This window comes from Parasteatoda tepidariorum, chromosome 2 (genome assembly GCF_043381705.1).
Source record: "Parasteatoda tepidariorum isolate YZ-2023 chromosome 2, CAS_Ptep_4.0, whole genome shotgun sequence".
NCBI lineage: Eukaryota > Metazoa > Arthropoda > Arachnida > Araneae > Theridiidae > Parasteatoda > Parasteatoda tepidariorum.
In genome coordinates, this window is record NC_092205.1 from 18,407,314 (window position 1) to 18,427,889 (window position 20,576).

Below are 20,576 nucleotides of genomic sequence, written 5' to 3' on the forward strand. Positions count from 1 at the left end.
AAAATAAGGTTTTGAATCACAGATTCGATATACAACTTTATGAAATGATACCAAAGGGAACAATAAGGCGATTCTTAATATATCAGCTTTCTCTTGCTTATTTTTTAAAACTCAACATTTGAATTTCGCAACAGAACAGTAAATATTGATAAATTAGATCATTAGTTTACCTCCAAAATTAGGAGGTTGTCAGCATCCATCTTAACATAAACCTCGAGACAACTACAACTCCATTTGAGTACAGCTCGTTAAAATTAGCTCGCTCCTCTTATTATGACTTATCACCCCCATGTGACTTCAATACCGGAGTCATCTTAAGAAGACACGAGACTCCCTTAACTGATGTGCAGAACGTAATCATCAGAACTTAAATTGGCTTTCTGTGTTTGTGGAAAGATTAATTGGCGAGATTCACATTTGCAATTGGAGAGATCACGTGGTTTGAATCTCTTCAGGATAGTAGTAATATTTTGGTGGTTATACGAGTCTTTATAGAATAATATTGTTTGTAAATGGAACGCATCATAAATTAGATTTGAATGTATTCCATCAGGATTAATAATATCTGGAAAATAGAAAATGACTCATTTTTATTATAGTTACTAATAGTTAAAAATGGAAGCTGTAAGCACCATTTTACTTTTTGCGGTGTTGAGAGCTTGCAAAATGGAGCAATAAGTCTGGAAGTCAAGTGAAATCACGTGATGTTTGACGTTGTTTATTTGCGAATAAAACATTATAACGCAACAAAATTACCTTCCCAGTAATTTAGAGTTCTTATATTTAAGAAAAATTATACGAAAACTATTAAATAATTATTATCAATCAGTTAAATGGATGTTGTTCTGGGTACTTTATGTATGTATACATACAATAGTGTGCTGAATAATGTTAAAATAAAGAGAGTCAAAATCATGGTATTCTGTATTACAACATGGTCCTATATCTCCCCTTAATATTGACCCATAATATTAATATTGACCCATAATATTCGTAGGAATATTTTTCTATTTTGTCCTGATATAATTTGGCTAAATTCGCAAAGATAACCTTTAAGTATTACCAAGGCTACGAAAACCTGTTTACAGAATTTACTAGCGTTTTGGCAAAATAATTTTTTTATCGTTAAATTTGACGAATGCTTAAAATTAAAAATAACTTAAGAGCTAAAGTGGAAAAACGCCGAGAAAACGATATAGGAAAAACGCCGAAATTTATGATTGTTGTCAAATTGTTTTCACAATAAAAAATAAATAAATGAATAGAAAAATTGTTTTTAAATTTTCTATGAAAACGATTTCTGGCTCCTCATATTTTAAAGATATAACTTTATTCAAAACTTTACATTCCTCAATAATAATTTTTAATCATTTTTTTTTTTCTTCTTCAATAACAGATAAATAGTCTGTAAGCTTTGGAACTTTTGAAGAATTTATAACAATCTAGCACTCTTCGAGGTTTTACAAGAAATATAAGTGAAATTCATTCTAAGGAAACATTTATTTAAAAGTTGAGAGCGACGTTGTTACCAAAACATTTCATAAGTAGCAGCTGTTGTTATCATTTCATCACCAGTTTGAAGATAAATCACTGAAGAGAAATAAAAGAAGACTCTTGAAATTCATTGTGGGTGGTTTTCTTAACGGTTTACTCTTGTTTTTAATGTTAAAATGATCAAAGAGAACGAATCGTAGTTTAAAGGACATTTATCTGATCTAAAGATAAATGTTTAGATAGACAAGAGTTTAAAAGACGTTCGTCTGACACAAACCATATGCCTTTTATCTCTCTGAATAAGAAAAAAATCCTGTAATTTTGTGAAATAGCAACGTTTTTGAATTTTTTGAAAGTGTAATATTTGATCGAAGGCCTTTTCATTCGCATTCTTAGATTTTAAAGAGGATTTTTGACTTTCGTTTCATTCAAATTTATTGTATTTAAACTTTTTATGATCGATTTGACAACATGATGCATTTTAAAAAAAAAATATTGATGTAAAGGTTTCATTTCATTAGAAATTGCGATTGACAACTTTATAAAAAATATTGATATAAAGGCTTCATTTCATTAGAAATTGCGATTGACAACTTTATAAAAAAAAATTGATATAAAAGCTTCATTTCATTGAAAATTGCGATTGACAACTTTTTAAGAAAATTCTGCGAATTTTTCCTTAAAATGTAAAAAAATAGTGGGATTTCCTTTATTTTGTATGATATTTTTAACAAATCTTAGATCAATCTACAATCGATCAATTTACAATCGATCTCTCCAAACTACAGTGCTTGTTTTATTTTTAATGATATGTTTAATAAATTTTTTGTGCAAGTTTTTCCAATTTTTGTAAAAACACTTCTTCATGAAATGAACAAGTTTAAAAATGTTATATACCACAGGGGATCACGTAAATGTTGTGACAAACTTCTAGGGGAGTTAGGGCACATCACTGAGATTTAAACTGCATAGATAGATGCCCATGCCCAGAAATGTCATAATATGCTGCTAGGGGTCTACCTGTAATATGAACTGTTTCTTCGTGGAAATTTGATCAAAAACCCGAAGAAATTTTAAGAATTTGTCAATATTATTGGTAGCACGACAGCTCAGGGTGAGCCTTGGTTCTAGATTTTTCAAATCCACTCTTTAATAGACAACAATCCTCCTGTTCTTTACTTTAATTTCAGAAAAATCTTGTTCTAAACAGTTTTGGGTCTGCCTCTTGGCATTTTATTATAAGAACTTTAAAAACTTTGGCATTTTGCAAAGTAATACTTTAGTTTTCTTTTTAACTATGTGGGTCCTTAAGAGGCTTTTAAATCCATAAAAGCATTGATCAGCTGCCGAAATTGTCATTCAAGTCATACTTTAATTTCTACTAATTTTATTTTGATTATTAATTTCCGACACCAAATAGGTGTAATGTTTTACAGATTCAAATTTCTGATGACAAAATTTTAAGTATTAAGTTCTATTTCACCCTGCCTTCATCTGTTTTTTGAGAGGTATGGTACTACTGAATCATCAAAAGTTTGTTAAGAACAAAATAAAATAAATAAATAAATAAAATAAAATAAAAAAATAAAAAACAAATATCTAGAATTTTACTTTTGTGAGTGAAGATGTATCTTAGTAAATTTGCACCTAGATTTACAATAAAAACTCTTGGGGTCATTTTTAAAAATAAAAAAAATTTAAGACTCATTAACATTAGAAAGCCAATGAAAAAGTCAACTTCTCCGTTAAATTATAAAATAAATATCCATAAATTCTTTTACGACCAATATTAGAGTATGGGAGGGAGTGATGTGCTCTCACTAAATCAGAAGAAAACAAATTGGTGGTGCTTGAAAGAAAAATGAGAAGAAGAATTTTTGGTGCAGTCAACAAAAACAACAGGTGGCACACCCCTTTACAATTTCGAGATTTACAAGAAATTCTTTCTGCAGTCAGATATCGTTCTTATCATTAAGGCTATTGGCATTAGATGGTTAATACACCTCTACAGATTGGATGCCAACGAACCAACCAAGAACCTTTTCGAAACTACTTGGAAATCCCTAAGAGTCACCCATTATGTGGCTAGACAGAGTTGAAAAAGACCTCCAGAGAGGACAATGGTGACTAACAGGGCAAGATGGCGAAACCTTATTGAGACAATCTCGGCCTGTCCTGAACTGTAGTGCTGACGAAGAAGAAGACGCATTAAATAAAACATTTCATTTGGAAACTACTTTCAAAAAAACTTACGATAGGTTTTTCGTTTATTTAAAAAAAAAAGTCCTCAAAATAATGAACATTTCTGACTTTTATTGATATATAAGATTAAAAAGACTAACCGAGTGAGGGGAAATAATGTAATAGCATAAATAACTGCTTGGGGTAAAGTAAAAGATTTGCATTCGCTTACATTTTAATTCTTACACAGCAAAATACAGGAGGTCTGAAAAATTTGGAAACGGTTAAATTACTTGAGAAAACCAAACTCAACTCCACATCCCTAAGATCGGCTCCATACCTGAAATTCGCTTTTTCTCAGGTGGGGGAGTGAAGGCAGAGATTGGTGTCAGTAGATAACTTTTTCAAAATTATCACTTATGTCTCTTTTTATTTATTTATCTCGATCTGACTTGTGTTTCTCGACGTAACTCCGATTTAAACAGTTTATCATCACAACGCCATCTGTGAACAGAAATGACACAACAACCCATAGGTCAAAGTGGGGTACTTTTTTTCTGAAAAATCCAAATCAGTAAGAAAAAAAAAATGGAATTGAATTCATCAAACGCATCTTTTGAAAATATTTCTCCAGAAATTTGACTGTTTGAAATTTGCTTACTTTTCAGACGCCTAGCATTTTGATTGTAAGTATACCCAGTAGTGTAATAGAATGCTACACTTCAAATTTCAATAATAAAAATAATAATAAGCAGCATTGGTGATAAAAAGAGTTAAAATTAGGAGTCGTGTTTCTAGGCTCATAAATAAAATAATACGAAAATAGTACAAGACCATCCTTTCTTACTGTTATTTTGTCTTAATGTGTTGTAAAAAAATAAAAATAAACAGCTATTTATGCTAGTTTCATTTATTAACAGTTATTTATGCTAAATAAAAGAAATCAAAGAAAATATATTCTTTCAATAATAGACTAAATTAGAATAGAGTAAATTAAGCATTTAACGGTATCGTGTCTAATCTTTCAACTGTTTATTTTTTTATTATTGATTATTACTTTTTTTTACCCTTTCAGAAAAATATTAGTTTTTCAAAATAGTATATAAACCCTTTTTCATTGATGAAATCGCAAGACATGTTAGATTTTAGCGAGTATGTAAACAATTTCAGGTTTTGATTTCATAATTTTTGTGTCTTTAATAAATCAATTAATTTAGATTTTTTTTTTTAAACAATGGTATAGAAAAAGGCTTATATTTATATTATATTATACAGGCGTCTGTTAGGAGTTAGTTAAATTTTTTGAATTATTCAAAACATTATATTTTGCTTCATATCCTTTGAAACAAATTTCTATTTCCTATTTCTGAGCATTGAATTTAATATTCTATATTCACCTCTCTATTTCACGAAAATTGGAATCTAAATTTGTTAAGAAAATCCTCTTCCCCATAAAAAGGGCGTTATTCATTTCAAATGTTCAAATTAACTTATAGATGGCACTACTATAGAATATGATATGTTGCTTATGACATAAAATGGGTAAAACTATACTCATGGATTTGAAAAATTAAATTAATAATTATATTATCTAGCTTTATTTTGGTTTCTAAAGATAATTGTTTGATTAAAATTTGATAATCTACATATCTACATTCATACATAATTTTGCTTTTGTTTAAAAGATATGAATCTACAAATATTTCTTAAAAATTCACTTTTTGCCCACAAAATTATGCTGAAATCCGCAAACGTTTTATTTTTGCTAGATTGGAGAATTGATTTCTTTAATATTTATATTTATATCCCACCATAAATGTCGAGCTGTCTAAAAATCTAAATACTTAAGTCTAAAAGCAACGGATTTTTTTTTTATTCTAAATGTTTTTTAAAATATTCGTTTTTTCTGATTTTTATTTGATGATTCATTTGAAAAAGATAATTTAATGCTTTCTTCTTTTCTGAAACTGTTTTAAGTGTAATTATCTCGTCTGACCAACTACTTTGAGAAGAAAACGCAAACTAACTAATACTATCTACAACTGCTAGTATATATTTCATTCAATAGATGGCAGCACTATATTTCTTGTATTACTTTTTCTTTATTTATATATTTCAAACGTCTAATTCTTAACTAAAAAAAATATTATTTTCTCTAGGGCGCTAGAATAGCACGAAAATTATCGATGCTTTTTTTTAGATATTTTTATTGAAAAAACTCTTTATAAATTATTTCAGTTGCGTGTAATTTTTTTTGTCATTTACACGCTATTATTTTTTGCAATTTTTTTCCTTTTAAATTTCATTTGAAAAAAATACACTATTTTTTTTTTCATTCTACAATTTTAAATTCTCTAATACAAATTAATGACTATTTATAGTTATATGTTTCGAAGAATAAAATGAAAAACATTTTATTTTTAAAAATAATTTTCATAATTTTTTTTTTTTTTTAATTACAAATTTTAATTTAAAAGTAATTTTTTGAAAAATTATTTATTTTTTGTAAGTAAAAGAAGAATATCACCTTCTGAAAGGTATTGCACAACGTGTACTTGAAACTTATTATTATTAAAAGTAGCTTAACTATATATTACGCCCACTATTATTCACGGTGAGAACCATTATTTGTCACAGTGCCAAATTTTACTGTTGCAAGCGTATCAAAATTTTTACATCACATCACTATTGTAAAAGAGCGGACAAATGAAAACTGAATTATTAAATTTACGACCATAAGAAACTGCCAAAAATATTTTACTTGCTAAAATTAAAATCTCATATAAGATTGAGTATGAACGATGTGTCAGGATTATGCAGACAAATGTGTTCTAAAAATAAATACATTCCCCAGGTGAGGCTCGAACTCACAGCCTCGGCATTACTCGCAAGCACTGCATTATAAGTACCGCGCGCTAACCAATTGCGCCACTGGGGACGTGTATCTGGCTCAGGAAGTACTATGAACTGTGGGGGAGGGGTAATCTATAAATAGATCTTTAAGTTGAAGATATTCGAAAAAACTTTATTTAAAAATGCATCACTTTATGAATACGGATTTATTTACAGAATTACGGCGTTGTCATTTCTCATAATTTCCTCTTATTGCATCACTATGTTAAGCTAAATTTTGCACCCTTTTTCAGATCTCAACTGAAAGTCATTGTTTCGGATCTCTTTAATTTTCTTCGAGGAGCCTTAGTGAGAACATTAGTGTTTAAAACCAATTATTTTTACTATATGAGAAATTTAAAAAAAAAAAAAACATAAATAAATAAAAATAAAAAAACACTCCACTGTAAAAAAATGTCGTGTATTTGAACACCAGAAATGGTGTCAACTACTTTATATCTAAGTAGTGTAGTTAAATAATACATAACTCTTGGTGTTCACTGCACCAAGAATGTTCTTTTACACTAAAGTAGCCGCCACTATTTTTGTGATTCAGTAACGCTAAATTATATTATTACAGTAAGATAGGGAGCACATAAACAGAAGCATAGCTTGGGGAAATAGTCCCATGACTGCAACAAATCTCGAATCCGTATTTACATCATAACAATTGGGTACTTGCACTATAAGAAGATCACGGATATCCGCACATGTGAACTATAACGCCAGCTGATTGTTAATAAGCAGAATGGCTTGTTAAATGTGAACAAGTTTTACCACATAAGCTAGAATGTTAATTAACATCAAGTTAATCAAATCCTGTGCCGTATCGCACATGGAATTCGTAGAAATATAATTCCTTCTCATCTACGTGTTTTACTTAGATTTATTTATTTTATTATAATCGTGATATATTTTTGTTTTTGTACTTAGCAACTTCGATACATGATTAGTTTGTTTATGTTTTACATGGCTTCGTGTCTATCTTTGTGTTAAGTAAGAAATGTATAGTGAAGGAATTGAAATCTTTGTGAAAGTATATAGAATGAGTCACTTAAGTAAATTTGTACTTAAATAAATTTGTACTAAGCAAATGTCACGCTTCAACAACCAATCAGGATCGAGATGCCCACACTACGTCACTTGCAGGTATCCCACTCTAATTTAAATAATCTTGCATTTAGGCATATTTGAAATCGTCGTTGATCCGAATTTTGAAAGTTATTACAAAATACTTGCGTCATTCACTATTATATCAAATGAAACACAAATAAAGAAAACTTAACTGATTTAATGAAGCACAATTGAATATTTTAAGCTTTTCAAACATGAATAAGTGTAGAAAAATATTTCTCTGCGTCTTTTTTTAATATTTATTTTTTTTTATTTATTTTTTTTTCAATAAAGACAATAACACAGATCAGAAATAAATATCACTCACATTTTTCTTTTTTACAACTATCATTTTTGGAATTTTTATATTGTTTCCCTTTAAATTTTATTTAAAAAAAAAAACTTAAACACTATTTTTTTTCTAACTTCAATTTTAAATTCTCTAATCTAAACTAATTACTTTTTATAGCTCTATTTTTCAAACAATAAAATGAAAAATATTTTATTTTATAATATAATTTTTATGCTTTATTTATAAGTTTTAGCTTAAAAATAATTTTTTGAAAAAGTATATATTTTTTGTCAGTGAGACAAGAATACTACCTTCCAAAAAGTATTGCACAAAGTGTACTGGAAGCTTAATGTTATTAAAAATAGCTTAACAGTATATAACGTAGACAATTATTCACGATGGTAAACTATTATTTTTCATAAAGCCAAATTACAGTTTGCAATAGCAGCGAAATGTTTAAGCCACATCACAATTGTAAAAGAGTGAACAAATGAAAACTGAATTATTAAACTTATGACCTAAAAAACTGACGAAAATATCTTAATTAATAAAATTAAAATCTTATATAAGATTGAGTATGAACGATGTGTCAGGATTATGCAGATAAATGTGTTCTAAAAATAAATACATTCCCCAGGTGAGGCTCGAACTCACAGCCTCGGCATTACTCGCAAGCACTGCATTATAAGTACCGCGCGCTAACCAATTGCGCCACTGGGGACGCGTATCCGGCGCAGAAAGTACTATGAAGTGAGAGAGAGGGGTAATCTATAAATAGATTTCTAAGTTAAAAATATTCGAAAAAAACTTCCGTTGAAATGCATCGCTTTATGAATACTGATTTATGTACAGAATAATAGAGTTGTCATTTCTCATAATTTCCGCTTATTGCATCACTATGTTGAGCTAAATTTTGAATCCTTTTTCAGATATCACCTGAAAGTCATTGTTTTGAAGCTCTTTAATTTCCTTCGAGGAGCCTTAGTGAGAACATTAGTGTTTAAAATCAATTATTTTTACTGTGTGATAAAAATTTTATAACAAAAAATAGATAAATAAATAAAATAAAATAAGAAACACTTCACTGTGAAAAAATTTCTTGTATTTGAGTATCAGAAATGGTGGCAACTACTTTACACCTGAATGTTGTAGTACAATTCATAACTCTTGGTGTTCACTGCACCAATAATGTTCTTTTACACTAAAGTAGCAGCCACCATATTTGTGATTCAGTAATATTACTACAGTAAGATAGGGAGCACATAAGCAGAAGCGTATGTAAGGAAAACAGTACCATGCCTGTGACAAATCTCGAATCGACAGCCTTTAAAAAATTGTTAAGTTTTCTATTTTTTACGATGCAAAATAAAAACATCAGTTGAAGTCTTCAACTTTTACTTTCTACTTGAAGTCTTTTACTATCTAGCAAAGACAATAACATTCGTATGTTATTATCTTTGCTAGATAGTAAAATATTGTATTTTTTTCATAATCAAAAATTTTCAAAAATTATAACAATATGGAACTTGAAGATCACGAATACCCACACATGTGACGTATGACGTCAGAGCCTGATGATCGCTCATAAGCAAAATGGTGTGTTAAAGTTGAGCTAAGTTTCTCCACATAAGTTAGAATGTTAACTTGAAGTTAATTAAATACAGTGCCACATCGAATTCGTAGAAATATAATTCTTTCTCGTCTACCTTTTTTCACTTAGACTTATTTATTTTATTATGACCGTGATATATTTTTATTTTGTTTACCAGGAAACTCCGATGCATAATTAGTTTACTTATGTTCTGCATGGCTTCATATAAGTAAGAAACATAAGGTGAAAGAATTGAAATCGTTGTGAAAGAATCTTTGTGAAGGATTATAGAATGTATTACTCAAGAGAAATGATACTTAACGGGGTAAGTTAACTCGAAATAGAAAGGAAAGAATAGTTGCTAACGTAAACGAATGTATAGTGAAAGAATTGAAATCTCTGTGAAAGAATATAGAATGTGTCTTTTAAAGGAATTCATACTTGATGGGTATTGCTTACTCGAAATAAAATGGAAAGAACAGTTGCTAACGTAAATAAATGTCACGTTTTAACAATAGCGTTGAGTGCTTTAATATTATGAATTTTAATTCTTTTATAATATTAAAGCACTCAATGCTATTCCTTAAATTGTAATTGCAATAAAGAATGCTTGTTTTCATTATTTTCTAAATCTGTACAATCCGCAAAATGAAATGAACACCCTAAATAACTTTTGATCTAATGAACGGATTTTTTTACGGATTCTTAGAACTCAATCTTTATGATGGTTCCATTGCATAACCTGAAATTTGCTAGTTAGTTTGTTCATACACGATATTTTAAGTTACGAAACCAGACATAATACCTTTGTTTCTACTGCCACTTGCCAATACCAGAAAGCCTGCACGGTGAAACCAAGCGAATTTAAGACAGAGGGTGAGCTTCTTGTTTTTCAGCGGCGCAGTTTATGGCCAAGAACACGATTTCAGCCAGCTACGACGCAGCCTTTTTCACAGCGAGGGCCCATTAATTCATTTATCGACAGATCGTTATTTTGTTTGAACCGGAGAACGATCAATGTCCAATTCAGTACCCCCAGAGGTATGATTTATTATGGCGACATGGAGGACTTTGCCACCCTACAGATTCAACGTGCACCCGTTACAATTTACCACACGGGGAATCTTCGGCTCACGGGGATCGAACTCACGACCTCTTGAATATGGGGCCAACGCCTTACCAACCAGGCTATCTCGGCATCATAATAAGGTACTTTCTCTGAGTATGCATACCTAGAACCATGGTGGCTCAGGTGGTAGAGCGCTCGCCTCCCATTGAGATGATCTTGGTTCGAACCCCAACAATGGCTTGTTGATTCGAATCCCGCACCTGGCTCGCACTTACTACAGTGCTGACGTATAATATCCTCAGTGGTAGGCAGATCATGGGTTACAGTCCCATTTGCCACCAGGCTAACTGTGGGAGGATTTCGCAATTTTCTTCACCATGTAACGCAAATGCGGGCTCGTTCCTTTAAAAGAGTCCTCCATGAAGGCAAATTTTTCCCAATACTTGATCCAGAAGTCCCCATGTCTTCCGATTGGGTTCGAAATTACTAGGATACGGAGTTGAACATTGATAGTCGTAAGCTGAATATTCGGTCGGTTGTTCAACGACGGTTATAAAATAGAATACATATACCTTTTTTTCTCTGGAAGGAATTTGATCTCTGAAACACAAAATATGGGTCAGCAGTATAATGAAAATATGATCCTAATAGTTTATACAGGAGAGCTACTAAAAGTTTTGACCTCTTAATGTTAATTTAAATTTCTGCATATTTCAAAATACCTCGACTACTAATTAAGCAGAAGATTTGCTCAGATTTATAAAATTTAATTATCCGAAGATAATTTAGCGTAAAAAGTATAGTTTGATAAGTATTTATTATATTTTTAAGTAATGGGCGAAAAATTTAAAATTGTGAGACATAAATAATTTCTACATCATTTTAAAGGACAAAATACAAAATCTGAATGCTCTCGAGAAATTAAATTTTGAATTTATCGCTTAAAGTATTACTATAAGTATAGAGGCGTCTCCTCTCTTTATTATTTATTATAGTTCAGTATTTATTACAGTAGTATTTCTTCACAGATTCGGAAAATGTATTTACAAAGAGATTTTTACAACTGATTAAATTGAAGTTAAACAAGCATGTCTAAAGTCAAGAGACAGCTGAACACTAAGTTGGGGAACACCTCTTGACTTTCGCACTTTCCCATTTGTTTCTCACCAAAAATGGTACCCTATTCGTGTCCCCCCCCCCATTCTCCAGTTACATGATTACTATTAATAAAGGGCCCCTCATGAAATAGGAGATAAAGATGCAGCTATCGCCTATTACAAGATCTCTCTTGTAATTTATGAGATGATTGAGGGTTTGCTTTACGGTTAATTTTAATTAATTGTTTTAGAGAATATTAAAATTGATTTACTCAACGGCCAAACCTAAATAGAAACTATTTTAATTTTTATAATAGTAATACATAAAGTAAAAGAATAATAAAATGGAAAGAAAAAAAAATTCGTTTTGGATACACACTGGCAGTTGAGAGCACATTCGCTCTTTTCAACATAGAATCTTTAAAGTATTGAAAAGAAGGTTTAATTTGTTTCGATTCTTCTAACGACCAATATTTAAGTGTTTCATTACATAATTTGTTACGCAATAAAAATATGATTGTTGTATCCCTATGCTCGACAGGTTGCTTAAGAATTTTTAGCGTATCGATACATTTGTTGCGTAGTGTCGATAATTTTTCTCAAACCAGTAGTCGATTCATGCTTTAGATTAGGCTGCAAAACTAATTTGTTTAAAGCTGTATTTGATATTTCCCATTTATTTTCGTACCTGTCTTTTAGAATTTGCCACGCTGTATTATAGTTATCGTTAGAAATTTGTAAAGATTGCAACAATCCAAATGCTTCGTCTTTAACTAAAAGTTTGAGGTACTGTAATTTTTGGCTTTTACTTAAATTATCATTGTGTCCTCCACAAGCTAAAAATAAATCTCTAAATGAAATCCAATCTATGAAATTTGCAACAATTGATAGCTCTACTCGCAGTCATTTTACATTGTTGCTACAATTTGAAGTTGAATTATTTAAATATATATTGTCATTGTTAGATGCAGTATTGTTAATAGTTGTACTATTATTTACATTTCATCTTTTTATTTCCTCTGTTAAGGTTATTTTTAATTTATCTAATTTTGAAAAGATATTATGCATTTCCTCTTCAAAATTGATATAATCTGCATCTAGACAAGTACTGAGTATGTCAGTATTCAATTTATCAATTTCGATATTTAATGCGTTTAAGTTACTTTTCATGGACTTAAATTATTGAAGTATAATTTGTTTGATTGTTAAGTAAGTCAATTTGATTTGTTAATCTAGTTAGCTTACCTTTTAGAATCCTTTTGTGTTGTAGTATTTGATCCATTGTTACCTTCTCAATGATCAAGTGCGATGGTTTCGCTTCTGATTTGCGATGATGCTTAGTTTTTTGTTGTTGACGAATTTGACTTTTGATAGTGTTGTTTGATAAATCTATTTTGCTGACGAAATGCTTTTAATATCGAATGCTGGTTGTAATTACTCCAGACGAAGACGGACCAAAATGAAAGAACTCAAAGTACACCAACAAATAGAATTGTTGTCTTTTATGAAATTTATTGAGAAAGGGTAAAGGTAAATTAAACACAATGGTTTTATACTAGTATAGGCGCCATCTTTTGTCGTTAATTAGAGTTGACTATAATATTAAGAAGAGTAGGGGAGAGTGGGGTCAATTGTAACATTTTTTACTTAACTATTTTTAACTAACAAAAAAATCAGATATATTATTAGTATTAATTGACAGACGAGTAAAGTAGACTATCCTCTACTGAATATTAAATTATGGTTGATTTTGATCGTTTTATTTATTGTTGTTTTTAGAGATAAAATTGACATAAAAGTGAAATGGATCGATATACCAACCATTCTTTTTCTGTATTCAAAATATTGCAGAATTCATTTATTACCAAAGCGCACAATAGAGCATTTCTTAACTGGTGTCAGGCATTATGAGACAGTTTCTTTTTTTTTTTATTTATTATTAAATATTTGTTTTTCAAAGTTTTCTTTTTTTGGAAAAAAAAGAGGTTAAAAACCCCACACCTTCGGTTATTGATCACTAAAGGCCATCATTACTCTAGCAATGAGCTGTAACTATAGTAACTTAGAGAACTAAAATCATTGTTTGACTTACAGCTTTGTCCCAATCCCAAATCAGATAAAACAACGAATACCGAACCTAAGGAATAATAAAAGAAACTATTTAATCTTCATCTCTGTACCTAAGATGATGTATGCACTTGTTCCTGTCTCTGAGCCTCTGAGTCTAAAGGGGTGGTCTTTTTAGAAATTGTCGCCAACAGGTGATGCTTGAACAGACAAAAACCATTAGTTTAGTATNAATGGTTACCAGCAGGGGTGTACATGTAGATTTATTAAATACACCTTGTGCGCCACCTAGGAACCAAATCAAGAACCCTACACTCGAAATTTTTGCTCTGTTACAATCGTACCCTGTTATAATTGACTCCACTCTCCCCTATTAAGTAGGAATATTAAGAGCGGAACATATATGGAACTATTTATATCAAAGCAAAATTACCGATTTAGAGATACCGGAGAAAAATTAAGTAGCCTGGCTATAATTTTTATTCTGCGATCACTCTATTAATTTCATATTTTAACGATCTGTGTTCTACTACGTAGAAATAGAAAAATGAATATTTTTAAAAATGATTTTATATATTGGCAACAAAGTGAAAATTATCCTGAAACATATACATAGTAAACGGTAAGATAAGTCTCGTAATTAACGTTACATTCAGAATATTTTGAGTAAAAGTAATAAAAGCCTTTTTCTCCAGGTGAAGCTCGAACTCACAGTTTCGGCATTACTTGCAAACACTGAAAATTAGTACCTCGCGCTGACCATTGGGAACTATTGGGAACAGTTACGCGGAGAAGAAAGAAAAATTCTATCAAAACTGAAATTCAAATTTGTAAGTAATACGCAATTAATAAGTTATATCACAGAGATTAATAATAGATAAATAAACTGTATGAAATAATTAATCTCTGCAAACAGATATGTTACCGTTTCAGAAATACCCACGAAACAATATGTAGTCTGGCTGTAACTTTTAATCTACAAATAATATCATTTCATGTTTGAACGATGTGTGTCAAATAACGTAGAATATTAATATTAAATTGGTTATTCAAGAATATTAATATTAACTTTGAAGTATGATTATAACCATACAGAATGAAAAATGTTTTGGCGTTGCTGAGCATTCTTTCGCCAATAGTTGATTGAATTTTTTTTTATAGTCTTCTATAGAGAGATGTGATTAAGAAGAAGAAAGATAACTACTTTTCTCCTCAAATAAAAGTCAACTGACAGCCAGGAATCAATAAAAGGGACGAAACAAAAAACTTATTTTTTTGAAAAATTCTTCTAATGGATTAAAGATTTTACGTCTCAGTGACCTCACCCTATTACTTGCAAATATAGGACGCTCCAAATTAAAAAGACATGTTTCAAAAATTTATGGGAGAAAAAAAAGATGTATTAAAAAAACAAACACCCTCACAATTCATGTGATAGGCCATAAGAATTAACTTCCAAGTCTTCCGCATTAGTTTGACAATTTATCAAAAGATGGCGCTTTAAATACCTTAAAAAAAATTTTTCTGTAGATTTCTGGAGTATGCAAATTTTATCCTTCCGTTATAACAAATAATTGAAGGTGATGGTGAAAACATCAAAAATCTCTTATATTGATTATCATTTAAAAGAATGATAATATCAATTATCTCTAAAATAGATGAAAAGATGCATAGTCAATGAAAAGTAATATCATAGCAACAGTCATAGTCAATAACAAGATACATAATTTAAAATTCACGTTGACAGTGAAAAAAAAAATTCAAAACTTTTAATCATTTAATTGAAAGGAATATCTTGACCTCGCCGCTTTACTTATGATACCGGAAGGAAACTAAAAGAAAAAAAAATGCATCTTCCCCAGGCGAGAACCGAACTCACAACCTCGGCACTACTCGCAAGTACTGCACTGTAACTCCCGCGCGCTAACCAATTGCGCCACTGGGGACAGATGTCCGAGTAAGAAAGAAAATTTCTATTACGAAGTGAACAAATCTAAAAAAAATTGCATAAAAAAGGACACGAGGAGTCTGGTAATTGACGTTCTATCCTCTTAAGTAAAGAGTATCATTTTTAAATAAAATACATCTTCCCCAGATTAGGATCGAACTCACAGCCTCGGCATTACTCGCAAGTACTGCACTATAAGTACCGCGCGCTAACCAATTGCGCCACTGGGGACAATTGACCGAGTAAGAAAGAAAATTTCTATTACGAAGTGAACAAATCTAAAAAAAATTGCATAAAAAAGGACACGAGGGGTCTAGTAATTGACGTTCTATCCTCTTAAGTAAAGAATATCATTTTTAAATAAAATACATCTTCCCCAGGTGAGGATCGAACTCACAGCCTCGGCATTACTCGCAAGTACTGCACTATAAGTACCGCGAGCTAACCAATTGCGCCACTGGGGACAGATGTCCGAGTAAGAAAGAAAATTTCTTTTACGAAGTGAACAAATCTAAAAACAATTGCATAAAAAAGGACACGAGGAGTCTGGTAATTGACGTTCTATCCTCTTAAGTAAAGAATATCATTTTTAAATAAAATACATCTTGCCCAGGTGAGGATCGAATTCACAGCCTCGGCATCACTCGCAAGTACTGCACTATAAGTACCGCGTGCTAACCAATTGCGCCACTGGGGACAGATGTCCGAGTAAGAAAGAAAATTTCTATTACGAAGTGAACAAATCTAAAAACAATTGCATAAAAAAGGACACGAGGAGTCTGGTAATTGACTTTCTATCCTCTTAAGTAAAGAGTATCTTTTTTAAATAAAATACATCTTCCCCAGGTGAGGATCGAACTCACAGCCTCGGCATTACTCGCAAGTACTGCACTATAAGTACCGCGCGCTAACCAATTGCGCCACTGGGGACAGATTTCCGTGTAAGAAAGAAAATTTCTATTGCGAAGTGAACAAATTTTAAAACAATTACATAAAATATGACTTGAGACGTCCGGTAATTGACGATACTTCTTCATAATTAAGGATAATTCATTTTAAAATTAATCTTCCCAAGCTGAGGCTCGAATTTAAAGCCTTCGCATATCTCCCAAGCCCTGTTATGTATGTATGGTGCTCTAACCTATTGCGCATCCGGGAACAGGTGAGCGGATATGAGATAAAAATTTCCATCAATAAAAAATTCAAACTTGAGAGTGAAGGAAGTAGATTTACTTATTTACTTGATTATATCACAGAAGAGTTCAGTAATAAATAAACTTCATGAAATCATGAATTAAGTCAAAGAAATATGTAAATATTATGCTGTGTATTTTTAGTTTATATTCTGCGATTACCATATTAGTTCGTATTTTTACCCTTTGTATAAATTAACCTACAGATAGAGCAAAAAAAAATTTCAAATTGATTAGATCTTGACTATGGAAGAAAAATATCCCGAATTGCACGAGAAGTTTTGTTCGCTCAAACTCATAGCCTCGGTAGCGATGAACGAACAATAAAAAAATTTTTATTTTGTATTTATTTTTAGCAACATTTTATATGTTGTTTAATTATCGAGTATCCTCATTGAAAAATGAAATTTAGTTTTCAAAAAAGTTAAAATTGTCTTTCTGAGTTTCCTTCAAAACCTATTTGCATTTCCTGTATATATAAATAGAAAACTAAGCACTATCCTCTGAATATTTCATGTTCATTTTTTTTACTTCATGAAATTGATGTCTAATCTTTAGGAAGTCGTCCTGATTTTTCTTCTTGGTTATTTTTTTCCCTTTTAAATAATTTGATTGATTGTACAGATTTTTGAAAAATCTTTTTTGATTTTCGTGATATTTTTTAAAATATTTTTTAAAATGATCTCACGTAGGTGTTAACTCATTTGAATTGATTTTTAAATTTGTCACTCCTTCTCCCACTGTAAATCCAAATTTTTTCTATGGTTGTATATTTTGTAAATAAATCAATTTATTTAAATGGATTTATAAATGGAAATAAGCGAACTTCGAGGGTCATTATAAATTTCTCAATCATTTCAATTTCACGAGTTCTTTATAACTCTATTTTCTTTTCTTCTTCTTTTTTTTCTCTGCTCAAATTGGAAAAGAGATAACTCAGCTATGTTCCGCTTTTAACATGCAGCAATCGCAGCACAACTCTCTCCATAGAGTTGTTTCCATATACAAACTCTGCCTCTAGCATTCCAGTTATAAATTACTCACTAGATGGCAGTGGCTTCAGCTCAAAACAAGGAAAATCCTAAAAGTAAGGTCTCCTTTTTTATTAATTTCCTAACTCCATTGATTTCCAATTTTAATTAAATAATTTTAAGGATTGAACTGTTATTTATTTTTAACAGCATCACCAGAATAGTCGATGCAGTTTTGCGGGCTCTGATGGAATTTTTTAAGCCAATACCATACCATCATCCGGCCATGTTCTTCAAATAGCATTAAACCTTACTTTTCATCTCGTTGTATTGACAGAATCGTTTAAAGTCGGAGTTTATATATTAATCATGATATAAGTCCCTCACACTAGACTTGTCTATAGTGTTCATGATTGTAAGGAACTAGTCTATTCATTCCTAGAAGAAAATTGCTTTGTTAGAAGAGTCACGTAGAACTAATAACTATTCTGCCTTGACGAGAATTCCTGCAGACTGAAAGTATGATGTTGTTTATACTAAGGCCATTTCAATATTGGAAGTGACTTGTCTCTCTAAAGTGACTTATCTCTCTAAACTTAAACCAGTATTGATCGATTTACCTCATTCGAAGAGATCACCTTCGTGACCAGAATAATTGCCAACACTCGAGTCTGGTGCCTGGAGGAGTTTTCATGACATTTAGGCAGTAGTTTCCACTTTTTAGTTGGTGTTGGACAATATCCTTCACTCTAAATTACTTTGAAAAAAGAGTGTGCCTTTCAAGTTCACAGAGAGCACCTCTCGTGATGGCTAGAAAGTAGTTCAATGATGTGCTTGCTGACTAAAAAAATAGGTTCCAAATTTATGTAATATTTTAACAGCCTAATCAAAAGAATAAAAAGAAGAACGATTAAAAAGTTGTAAATATCTGAATCAGCTGGTCGATGTATTTTACGATCAACATATCAATAAATCAACAAATCAGTTTATTATTAAATGAAAAAGCTTATAAATATTTGCCTTAAGATTAATTTTTTTTCAAATGAATAAATGCATCCGGAATTTTTCAGACTATCATTTGAGATCGTTATTTGATTTTATAGAAAAGGTAAATGATTATCGTTTATTTTTTAACAAAGCTCTTATCATCAACAAAAAAAAAGTAGGAAAACAAAACTAAGAAACTGGGAGCATTATACATCGTCTCAAGAAATAATTTCCTTGGTGATTTTTTTTTCTTTCACTAAGTCAGGAAAATAAAGGAAGAGTTTTGGGGAGAATACGGGAACACCAGCTGTCCATTCCGCTTTTTTTCCTGCCTTTCCTGATCACGCACTCACCAAACTCATCAAGTTCATTCAAGAATGTGAACATTAATTTTGAAGTATGATTATAACCATACAGAATGAAAAAAGTTTTGACGTTGCTGAATATTCCCTCGCCAATAGTTGGCTTACTTTATTTTTTGTCGTCTATAGAGTGATGTGATTAAGGAGCAAGAAAAAAGCCATTTTTCTCTTCAAATAAAAGTCGACTGACAGCCAAGAATCAAGAAAAGGGAAGAAATAAAAAAACTAATTTTGAGGAAAAATTCTTCTAATGGATTAAAGGACGATTTTACATCTTTGCGATCTCTTCTTATTACTTACAAATATAGGATGTTCTAAATTAAAATGACAGATTTCAAAAATGTATGGGAGGAAAACAGTTATAGATTTTTTTTAAAAAAACACACAGACACACGTAACTCATGTGACAGGGCATAAGTTTATCCTCTCAAGTTCCAGGTTTTAATTTCAAACATTTTCGACAGATGGAGCTGCAAAACTCCTTTCACTGTTTTTTTCTGTTGTATGCAAATTCTATCCTCCGATTGCAACATATGATTGAAGATGATAATGAAAACTTCAGAAATCTCGCAATTTGATTATCATTCACAACATCAAAAATATATATTAACTCTAAAATTCAAATTTGAAAGTCAATAAACAGAAACATAATCTTAAAATTAAGAATTTTGACTGTGAAAAAATATCCTGAAACTTTTAATGGATTAATAGAAAGAGGAATCTCGTTATAGGGTATTCGAGAAGAAGACGATCACGGTTACACAGACACGTGACCTACGACCTCAGCTGCAGCTGATGGTTTATAAGCAAAATGACCTCTTATAGTTGAGCAAAGTTTCTCCACATAAGTAAGAATGTTAATTGACTTTAAGTTAATTAAATAAAGCCCAGAATCATATCACATATCTAAATTGTTCAAATATAATTCCTTGTCATTTAAGTCTTTTGCTTGACTTAGATGTATTATTTGATTACGTGATTTATTGTAACCGTGATGTATTTAAGTTTTGTTTACCTGGCAACTTCGATGCATAATTAATTTGTTTATGTTCTACATAACTTTACATTGCCTCCTGCCTGTCTTTGTGTCAAATAAGAAATATAAAGTGAGAGAATTGAAATCTTTGTGAAAAAATACAGAATGTGTCACTTTAACGAATTGATACCTGTGGGATTGGCTTAATAGAAATAAAATGGGAACAACAGTTGCTCACATGAACAAACGCCACTGTTCAACATCCAATCAGGATCGAGATACCCACACTACGTCACTAGCAAGTATCCCATTGCTGTTTTAGTTATGATATAGACCAAAGATT

General features: G+C 30.8%; 5 non-coding genes across 5 annotated transcripts; all 5 read right to left on the bottom strand.

The window, feature by feature from the left end:
* Nucleotides 1-6,521: 6,521 nt before the first annotated feature.
* TRNAI-UAU (transfer RNA isoleucine (anticodon UAU)) lies at nucleotides 6,522-6,613 on the bottom strand. Its single transcript is given in 2 exon segments — nucleotides 6,522-6,557; nucleotides 6,576-6,613. It is a non-coding gene; the product is annotated as a tRNA-Ile (tRNA).
* A 1,988-nt stretch (nucleotides 6,614-8,601) lies between these two features.
* On the bottom strand, nucleotides 8,602-8,693 carry TRNAI-UAU (transfer RNA isoleucine (anticodon UAU)). The gene is given in 2 exon segments: nucleotides 8,602-8,637; nucleotides 8,656-8,693. It is a non-coding gene; the product is annotated as a tRNA-Ile (tRNA).
* Nucleotides 8,694-15,883: 7,190 nt separating this feature from the next.
* Nucleotides 15,884-15,975, bottom strand: TRNAI-UAU (transfer RNA isoleucine (anticodon UAU)). The gene is given in 2 exon segments: nucleotides 15,884-15,919; nucleotides 15,938-15,975. It is a non-coding gene; the product is annotated as a tRNA-Ile (tRNA).
* Nucleotides 15,976-16,116: 141 nt separating this feature from the next.
* On the bottom strand, nucleotides 16,117-16,208 carry TRNAI-UAU (transfer RNA isoleucine (anticodon UAU)). Its single transcript is given in 2 exon segments — nucleotides 16,117-16,152; nucleotides 16,171-16,208. It is a non-coding gene; the product is annotated as a tRNA-Ile (tRNA).
* Nucleotides 16,209-16,582: 374 nt separating this feature from the next.
* TRNAI-UAU (transfer RNA isoleucine (anticodon UAU)) lies at nucleotides 16,583-16,674 on the bottom strand. The gene is given in 2 exon segments: nucleotides 16,583-16,618; nucleotides 16,637-16,674. It is a non-coding gene; the product is annotated as a tRNA-Ile (tRNA).
* Between the last annotated feature and the right edge of the window lie 3,902 nt (nucleotides 16,675-20,576).